An 11,742-nucleotide genomic window follows, 5' to 3' on the forward strand; every position below is an offset into this window, starting at 1 on the left:
GGTTATGTTTTAAGACGGTAATTGATCTGCACTTCCGCTTGATGTCAGTAGCGTTCATAGATAATAATAGTGTTGTAAATATCAAGATTACACACTATCTTACATTATTTAAGCTGCTTAAAGCAGATCAAATTTAAAAGGGTGGAACTTTTAACAGACAAAAACATTAGTTGTATTTAATGAATATTATACGATGACTTCTGTAAGAGGATGTTAATTAAAATATAATATAAAATATATATATATAAGTATCAGAACTCTTCGTAACCACTAACGCACAAACAGCCATGTTATAAGTGTGACGGATTTCTATGTAATGCCTATTTCAAAGCAGTGAACCCTAGATATTTCTCATTAATATCATTCCAGCGGTGTACCAACATCTATTCCAGAATGATTAAAGGCATGTCGGTCTGTGATTAATCAAAACGCCTCGCGAGTTCATAATATTTGGATAACGATTAATTTGTACCTACGTCTTTTTATTTAATAATGCATTTGGTCGTACTGTAAATAATACATATTATTTGTATATATTTTAAAACAATGTTATGTTAAGACAGATTTCCCAGCAGCATCTGAGGCTATCGTTAAAGTGACGTACATCACAACATCTGCTATTTTCGAAAACGCCTAAGACAAAACCAGCTCAAGCTTTGTCCATCATAAGAACGACGTATAATTTCATCGAAACAGAAGAATTCGTCCCACAAAAACCAGAATACATGCCAAACTAATATAAATATATAAAAGTTAAGCAATAACAATATTTACAACAAAAAAATGTCAACTAATATGAAGATCAGCGAAAAAAAATTACGTCCGTATGAATGGATACCGCTGACGGACGAGCGTTTCCTAATAAAATGTGAATGAACTTGAATGTTTTATTTCTTTTGACCTGGATGCAGGTCTTGGTTCTGATTTGAGGAGTTCAGAGACTCTTTCAGTCAAATTTTGTTGGTTTTTTATCTATTATGATCTTCCCGCATGAGAATAGGTCTTGTTATGTAAAGATATTTAATTGTTACGAATATACATATTTAAATAAATGCACGATTTTCGAATATAACACAAAATATTGACGCAATTTTATTGTCTGGATAAGTATTTATTAAACTAAAACTAATATTTTCTCATTTACTACGCTTTTTTTATTATTTTTACTAGGTACGTACATACCCGACGTTTCGGTTACTTAGAAGCAACCGTGATCACGGGCAGACGGGATGAAAATTTATCATTCAGTATTTACTATTCTATATTCATCGGTAACATAAAAATGTTTTATTAATAAACAATGATAATATCAATTGAATAGCGACGGACTTTTTAATTAATATTGTAATCAACAAAACTCAAATCTTTATTATATATTTACATTTTACCCAAAGTTTAGTTGACTTCACATCTGTGATCCCGATTTGACATAAGTGTGACATTGACAGGTAAAAAAAAATCAATAATTATGAACCGAGTAGTAAATACGAGAGTCATAACTTTATTTATATATGTTTTATTTCATGATCTTAATTCTTATATATATATTAATAGATTAGGTATGTGCGATAATACAATGTGCGTTTCTAAAATGAACTAGTTACATTATTTTGGAGCTAAGTAATCGTTAAACTACTAACCGACAGTCTTGCAGTCTAGCACTCACATACTTATATAAGTTATACAAATACAGACATGGTTGAAATATGAAAATAAATGTACCTATTTCGTTTTACGCTGGAAGTTCGTGGAAAATTTTAATTTTGGATAGAACGAAAAATAACGTATTAAAATTGCACAAAAAATCTAACATCTCTTTCTAGATTTTATTTCAAAATCATTCTAATTATTTTTTTTATTTCATTGAAAGTGTTTAAAAATTTTGCAAATGAATAATATTATTTGTACTATAAGGATGTTTATAATTAATTCCACTACAAACTTATAACGCCTAGTCCAAGTTTGTATCGTTACACTATAGACGAAGCGTTTTTCGTTTAAATTTATATAACATAACTATTTTATGCCAATATTTACTAATAAAATAGTCTTAAAATTCCATATGTAACTAGATTAAAATTTCACGTTTTAAGATATGTTTCATAGCTAATGTCAATCTCAAACAGAACGACAGATATTTTTTTTATGTATAAGGCATATTAAGTTCTGCCAATAATTATTAAAATTGAAACAAGACCGAAGTGGACAAAAATAAATATATATTCATCCCGCTTATGTTAAATTATTGATTACTTCATAATAAATAAAAAAATATTGTTATGTCACATGACACTTTCGCGCCACTTTGATATACGAAACTGTTCTGTGAAAAGTAAAAAATGCTTGATGCAAACAGTGAATATAATTTATGTCTAATAACTAATGTTTTGGTTTGTAACTTTTTTTTACAAAACAATACGGACAATTTATGGGAGTAATGTAAAATTATAATTTAAAAACATTACTTTAATATAAAATAAACATGGCTGGTTAAAAAAAAGAGATTCTAATGTCAAATCGTTAAAGAGGTTTGAGTTAAGAAGTTTGTAATGGTCGATATTTCGGATTTTAATTGGAGATGCGATTTAAAACAGGAATAGGTAGTTGCGAAGAAATATATTATTTATATAGGTGACAATAATTCAATGATAATAGAAAAACTTTTCTAAGAATTTAATATGCAGTACTTAGAAATCTGAAATTATTCAACTTTAGTTAAAAATATGTTTTATTTTCATTATTTACATACATTAAAATTTTGGTTTACTCTGACGGTCTGTAAAGGTATTAATAGTTTTCAACTCTTAATAATGAAACTGCACATGTTTTTTTATTCAATATATTAAATAATCACCAAATATATAAAAATGCGAAAACCGTATCTCTATTTACTAGGTCTTGGACAATAAGCGGAGTACTTTACCACAATATTCCATGGTCAATTTAAAAACATTGGAGTATTGAGTAAATGATGCAACCCTGTACCGTATTAGGTATTCTAAAATCAAATTATGTTATAGTAACTATTGTGAGGAATATTTCGTAATCAACATTAAACTTTCATAATTTGAATGAAAGAAAAATAAATACTAGCGAATAATCAACCAATAGCATAACTTCATCGTGAAACTAAAAAAGAATTAAGATCTTTTCAAAAATCCTATTGGTTGAAATATTTAGATATTTTTATAATTTCGTTATATTATTGGCTGCAACACTGAGACATTTCAAATTTAATTTGTCCTATTGGTTGATAATTTCATCGTCGATTGTAATAATTGACGTGGCGGTAATTTATAATTCTGTCATAAAAAAAAATTATTTACCTTATTGTTATTTTATTGTTTTATTGATTTTAATCTTAGTAGAAATTATTTAATATTGTAGAGAAATAATTTAATTCTGTTCTCGTTCTGTTATAATTATCGTGTCAGAAGTCGAAGTGAATAATTCACAATATCGTGTCTGTGTGATAATCTGATAGGAATATTAAATGTCAGCGCCGTGACCTCCCATGGAGACTAAAAGGTACCGAAATTCATTGTTTTATATATCAAATGTAAACAAACAATACGATCTGTACAAAGTTCAACATATTTGAGACATCACTTGTTTTGTTTTGTTTTCTCATACCTTATGTGGTTTGTCATTTCGCAATTCCTTCAACTAAAAGGCTAAAAATACTTTAGATTTTAATGTTAATGAGTTACTTGTTCTTACTGTGGGATAGATTTTGTTATGAACTTGTGTATAATGAAAGTAGATCTAGATATATAATATATAGATTTTATATTAATTGACGTAATAACAGATTTCTAGTTTAAGGTAATTCTACAACAGTATGCTAAAAGTTATGAAAACTTTGGACGTTTGTTATTTTTTCACGCAAAAAATACTAAACCTTACCTTACCTTACCTGAAAAAGACTATAAATAAATCTTAGAATCCCTTGTAGCTTACGCGTAGTAACGGCAAAACAGTTGTACTTGTTTAGTGTATGAAGTAATGTTAGACTGTCTATAGTATTACTAAGGTTGATTACTATATACATAACACTGTATAGTTTTAATTTTAAACAATTTTTAAGTGAATACTAATATATGATAGCTTCAAATCATGGCCCGTAACGAAAATAAAAAAAAAACGTAGATAGTACATAGTTTTTTCATTCGATCAAAAAGCAGTCTTCGGTTTTACTAACGTCTGCTACATTTATGAATAAATTAAATTAATGATTTTATTATAATAATATTATTTTGTAACGCATTCAGTATAAATAAATTTAAATCTCTCAACACTACACTTGAGCTGTTTAAATCAATTACGTAATCTAAAACCATTCCACCCCTTAAACAGCCGGCGAATCACAGCTTCGCATTCTCACCCCATTTAGATAACAGCCAATCGGTGGACAGCATCTTCAGGTGTGATCGATGGGTTTTGGGTTACGTTTGAGGATTTTTGAGTTAATAATTCTGTTAAATGTTTATTTTAATTACTATTTAATATATAAGTATTGAAAAACATGGATAATAATTATATTTTGTTATAAATAATACATAATCATTAATAAAATTAAATGTGTATTGTAATTCCAAAGTGTATTAAATTAAATACAGCCATTAAAAAAAAAAGCTAGAAACGGCGGGAACGGCGATATAAATTTATTATGTTTAGAAAAAAATAAATAGGTGTATTGTTGAAATAGAAATTCGTTTAGATGATTATAAAATTTTACAAATACCTACATATGGTTACACTATCGCTTTAATAAATACATGTTTTTTTTTGACTTCAACCTTTGACAGATTAAAAATAATTCAACACACTTAGAATCGTGTAGACTATAATTTAACTTTTTGATCTAAATTTCAATAAAGGAATAAGGATTTGGTGTAAAAATTATCATAGTATTAATTGTTCACTGAAGATATAAAAAATTTAAATTTATTACCTCTACCCAAATATTTACTTATCTAAGAACCTTAATTTCTATCAATAATTTTCATAAATGCATTTAAAAACATATATAAATATCATATAAAATAAAACTTATCGCAAAATATTGATATAAAAAAATCAAGCTGAATAGCAATGGACCAAATCTTGAATTCGTATCGATAAAAAAAAAAAACAATAGTAAGTTATAGAATTTGTCGCTCTATTAAAGCGGGGCGTTACATTGTTATTGCAACCCGCAGGGGATTAAATGCGCAATTTCATTATGAAGACACCGTTTGACAAAATGGACGACATGAGAATACAAGGGCTGTAGCTTGTGACGTCATTACAATGACTGCAGAATACTAATGTTAATTTTGATTTTTATACTGATAAGTTTAAGACTTGGTATAAAATTTTCATTTTATAGTTGATTGTGAAATGTATTCATTTTACTTTGTACATGTTTTTTTTATATATAAGAAATCATATTTTGTTTTATAAAATTTTCGATTATATCACCATAATCTTAAATGAAACTGCAATTTTAGAATGAAAACAGGAAGGAGCAGAAATTGATTTTTAATGAATATGTAGTTTGTTTTTGAGAGAAACTTTATTTACATTATTTACTAGTAACAATTGATTGCACGCATGCGTTCGAGCACCACGCATTCGCTCTCGCTCTGTCTCTTTTTATCCCGTACCCAGAGCGTTAAACGCAGCCAATTTTTACTTCAAAAAATTAAAATAAATATTTATATGAGCACATACATCGATAAGTTACAACGCTATTCCACTCAACCCTCCAAGTGTTCCAAACTCGTCGATTGCGTGTAAGTAGTGACAAACAACAATGGCGTTGTTCACTTCGACATTGTGCCCTTTGTTAGAATACTAGTAACAGCGGATTAACGATGGGCTTGTGTCGCTTGAAATTAAAAAAATATATATAAATATATTCATTGAAACTTCATCTTTAAATCTTTATAGATAACGTAGCTTGTCCATTGATTTTATATTTCGAACTGATGTCAAATTTAATTCAGTTCCAATCAAAATGAGTCGTAAGTTATTGCAATAAGTGTCATTTTTGAAATTGATATTTGCGATACTTGATAATAGCCACAGTATAGCAAAAAAAGGTTCTAAATTCAAATCTACGTCATGTATATAAAAGTAGCTTCTATTTTAGATTTTGAATTTGGAACGGCTGACGTCTGTCAAATTCTAACTACAATTAAATGTGGACTTTATACCATAAACATAAAGGTTAAATTTTAAACACATCCATATATTGACGGCTTATACTTTTTTTTTAATTTCTCATGGATTAGCGAATATTTGAGTGTAATCCAGCGTGGAATTTGTTTACACTCAGATACTTGAGCGCAGATAATAAAATTAAAATGTTTTGCGCCATTAGCTTAACATACAAACACGCTTAATATTAACAGCTTAGAAGGATAATGTTTGGAAAAACAATGCTTATTTTGGTGCAAAAATTAAGGTGAGTATTTTTTATCCAGTTTGTTATCTGCTGGTGCATTGTGAGAATGGTTATATATACTATTAATGTCACCAAGAATCTTAAATTCCTATCGGATCTTTTTGTTATGGTTTAAATTAAAAGCATATTATTTATAAGCAGGTATGGATACGTATATTATATAATTAAAATCATACAGGGCGATTTCTTTGTCATAACTTACAAAGATGATAGATAAATAAATAAATAAATCTTACTTATTCCCAAAGAATTGTCTTGATTTATTGCAAATTGTTATCTTTTATACTGAACATTTTTATTAATATTCAAATATAAATTAAAATGTACTACAAATATTTCCCCCAGTTTTGTTTTTGATATTTAAATATATGTTTTTTGATATTAAGTAATACTAAGCCGAGATGAATCTTTTATATCTTTGCTTTTTACAACAACAAAAAAAAAATGGAATATCTGTGAAACATTACTTTTTCTTGAAATTTATATCATGAATTTTCTCAACTGAATTTTCGATACTGGAAATTTGAAATCCTAATTAATAATCTGTACTCGCTCGAACTTCGAAGAGGCAGGAAATTGTCCGTATTTATCATAGTTCAAAAGAAAAGGGGGCGATCCGGAGTCAGGTGACACTATCAGAACAGCCATAGTAATAGAACGCTGGCGATAAAAAAGGCTCGCATGCCATCGTTACAGCGGTAACACGACACGCGGCTGTATACATAAGGCCTAAGACGGATAAAACATTAAAAAACACATAATATATTCATCAAAGAAGGTTATATATCATGTTATGCAACAAAAAAAAATATTTAAATACCCGAGTTTTTTAATATTATATGTTTGTTATAAAAAATCTTAATTTGAGAGATACAATATATTTAATATAATTTTATATAGGTATGTAAGAATTAATTTTATAATAGACATGTCATGCACTGATGTGACAGTTACATTACACGGTCCGTCAATTTTGAGTGTAGTATTCTCTTACGAGTATAATAACAGTAGAAATATGAATAACTCTTCAAAATACACTCATCGTAAGTCACAGATTTAAAATAGATAGATAAAAAAAAAATACTAAAAAACGAAATGACGAATAAAAATGTGACTTTGGCGGGAAAATGACGGATAGCTTAAAAATAGTTAAGAAACCTTTTTGCTGTCACTTCTCGTGTGGAATTTAGCTTAAAAAGTCTAAACAGTTTTTTACATTAACATGATACCTCATTATTCGTTATTGCCTTCTGACATAAGCACTGTCTTTATGTGGATACGTACAGGATTTAACTATTACATTTATCGTGCAAATTCTAGATAAAAAAATTATTACACGATCGTGTAAATCGTGTCAAAAATACATGCAAACATTATTTAAATAAAATATTTTATTATATTAAAAAAAAAAATTTTGTTTAAGATTTCAAACCAATTTCGACAGTTAAGTAGTGACTTTAGTCTTAATTTTTATATTTCATATGCTTGTAACTTGTTTTTTTTTTTAAATATTAATAATAATATAATTCTGTATTCCTCAAAATCCTGAACCAAGATTGTTTTTGTGACAATAAATCTGTCATTAGGCGTCACGGTGTCAAAAGTAACGCTGGGTTAATTAGTGTGAGCTTACAAAAAAAAAAACAGCTACCGATTTAAAAAAGTTACACTAAAAAGGTTATGAGCTTTTTCTGATCCCTGGTAAACAAAATTAACTCAATTATAGCTTAAACAAAAAGTTTTTGAGCTAATTTTGACCTAGATACACAGTTTTTCAAATAAATCAGTGAAAAAAATTATATTATATGTTCCGAATAGTGATTAAAGTGAAAATATACGCGAGTTAAAATATATAACTAAAGATATGTATAACATATATGTAATTAATACAGAAATAAAGCATAAAACGCAATAGCTTTTAATTGATTATAAAAAAAAAATGTTTAAAAAATGTATGCTGTCCAAATTAACCAAAAATGCTCGATTCGTGTAATCAAAGTTTCTTTATCATTATCCCTAACTAATTAAATTATCAAATCCCTTACAATTACTGTAACAAGCTCGACGTCGACATATGTCGAGGGGAAGTGTAATGCCAAATTACACGGAAAATTATACGTATATGTTGTGATACTCCGTTTTCAAGGCATGCTCAAATAGATGTTTTTTATTATATTTTCTATGAAGATATACGTATATATTTTGCCATTTCTAAACGATTACTTTGGCAAAATGCTTCTTAACTTTGAATTATACGTAAAATATTGATTCAAGGCATATTTTGTGGAATAATATAAAAAAAAATAAGGGCCTTTTTTGTGTTTGTTGGACTACCTACGAAATAATTGACCTTTTAAAGTAACAATAAAAGCATGTCTTTTCAGACAATCTAAGGAATATATTTTTTTGTTATATAGATATATACATGTTTATTTCCTTTTTAATGATATAAACATCAAAAATAATTATAAATAAATCAAAATGTTTAAAGCCAGTAACGATCTCTCCCCTGAGAGCCAATTACGTTCCTCATGACGTTGTGTCGTTGAAGGGGTATGAAGCGAGGTGTCCGATCACAAAGACCTGATATTATGTTGTTCATTCTGTTTTGATATACTCAACATAAATTACCCGATTTTTTTTATTTGTTATAACAAGGAGCAACTGACAGACATTCACACCTCGTCTGCCCGTGATCACGGTTGCTGCAAAGTAACCGAAACGTCGGGATTATGTAGTTTTTAAATAATAAAATCCGCGTAGTATATCCGAATAATACTAGTTTCATTTAAATGAATACTCGCGAAAATCTTAGATCTCAGTACCTGTAACATGCTACGTATAAATTTGACATAAAATTATTTTTCTTAACTGAAATGAATCTTCGTATCAAAAGAAATATAGTATATTACAACGGAATGTTCAAAATATTTTCAGATTTTGATAAACTGTGCCGTAATACTGGGCATGTCAAAATCTTTCTCCGAACTATTGAGTTCGTTACTTCTCGCTTTTCGTTTGTCATGACTTGATTTGAATTTCTGACTATCAAACATAAATTTTAGGTGCACATCGATACTAAGTAATAAATAGCAAAAAAATACTATCAATATCAGTTTAATGATTCTATAAATAAATATAAATCTGGAAAAAAGGAGAATACATTACGTATATGCTCGCAACAGGTTGGTATCGAAACACTGGTGGTGAAACGTCGGGATTATGTAGTTTTAAAATAATAAAATCCGCGTAGTATATCCGAAAATATATTAGTTTCAAATAAATGAATAAAACTCGCGAAAATCTTAGATCTCATCACTAGTGGAGAGGTGGTGTGAAAGAGCCACTAAACGGATCAAAGAAATATACTTTTAATAAAAGAAATGATGATTTTTTTGTCAAACTTTTATTTATTTATTAAAGTAAGTAATTTCGTACGAAAAAACCTTAAACACATTACAAAACTCAGTGATATATTCATTTCTAAAAAATGTGTCTTGGCTGTTTCATAAATTTCGGTACTGAAAGACCCATCAAAAGTTATGAATGAGCCAGTCGGTGAAAATTATACAAAATCATAATTATTGCCCTATAAAAAAACAGAAAGACAATTCAAATAAACCTTTTTATAGACTAACTACTTTTTTAACATTTTTTTTTATTCTATCAGTCATTTTAACAAGCGCTTTAATCTAAACATATTATTCAATCATGCCTATTATAATATATATAATCTTAATATATTAGAGAAGGATTTATTTTTATTAATAACAATCTCAAAAATTTAACAAATAAAAAAAAATAATATCTTTTATCAAAAACAACATCACTAAATCTTAAAGAATAAAAAAAATATATTGCTTACTTTAAACTTCATAACCTTAACTATCAATTTTCTTAAGTTTAAGATTCAGACTTTTTAGGAACTGTAGAATATAATATATATATATATATATATGTCATTGTCTGGAAATTAGAAGCATGTTTTGCAAAAGAAATAAAATCTCCCCTTATTACTACATGATTCATGAACCCAACCAGAACAAATTTTGCACTTAAACCAATCTTGATCACTGTTTGCATATGTTTTGTTGCAAAAAACGCAATCAAGACTATTTTCCTTTGTTTTGGACTTTGTTTTTCCTCGAACAACCTATTTTCTCACTTTAGCCAATACGAGAGAGTCAGACGTATCAGTCACCTTGCAGTACGGAATTTTCTTGACTTATTGTTGGTTCTCTATTAAGGGTTTTCATGGACTGTTATAGTCTATTTCGTAATAAAATTTTTGTTTTTTTTTTCGCATTACCCTCTTTCTCTTCTAATTTTTTCTTTTCGAGAGTGTCAGTTCAGATGGCAGAGGACATTTTTATCTTATTGCGTGTCCTGTTTTGTCTTGGCCCCGGTTTAGAAAATGGTCTTATCGTTTCCTGTGGTATAATTTGTTGGCTTGAAGTCCTCGGCATCGGAACGGTAGGAGTAGGGCTTAAATGGAGAGATGGTCTGATATTCTGATCTGTCACAACCTCATTTTCTCCGTGAGCTTCAGGTGGTTTTGTAGAAGGCGGAGGTTTTTATCTTTTGTTGGTTTTAATATTTTCTTTGTCAAAATTCAAATCAGTACCATCGTTTGACTGTGATGAATCAGGTCTGTCAGTCACATATGAAGATTAAAATTCTTCCTCATCGAGTATATTAGAATTTAGGGGGTAAATGAAATCTACATTAATAATATATACTGAAGTATAAAAACAAACTACATTTACATTCATATTTTGTTAAATAAAATTCTTACTAAAATAAAACTCATATTTTCGGACGTACTACGAATTTTTTATTATTATAACTACATACTACCGAAATTTCGGTTACTTTACATTTTACAGCAACCGTGATCACAGGCAGACCGCAGACGAGATAAAAATATCGTCTGATAATATTCATTTAGTTTTAAAATAATAAAAAAACGCGTAGTAATAGTTCTATATAAAATATTAGTTCTATTTAAATGAATATCCGCGTAATATGTTAAGTATCATTATGTAAATTTTTACTAAGTACATTTTAGTTTTCTTTTACAGAAATATTTAATTATTACAGATTTTAAATAAATTAACCATTTACCATGAGTATAAAATAGTAAGTGAAATTAATAACCCCAGTATTGTAATTAAATAGGAACTTACGGTTGAGATTTTGATACGCAAATTGAAATTTTAATTTACAAAAAAAAAATCGATGGGACAACGATTTGAACATACTATTCCCTTGATATCTCATTCTGGTCACTT

The sequence above is a fragment of the Danaus plexippus genome, chromosome 27 (assembly GCF_018135715.1).
Source record: "Danaus plexippus chromosome 27, MEX_DaPlex, whole genome shotgun sequence".
NCBI classification, from domain to species: domain Eukaryota; kingdom Metazoa; phylum Arthropoda; class Insecta; order Lepidoptera; family Nymphalidae; genus Danaus; species Danaus plexippus.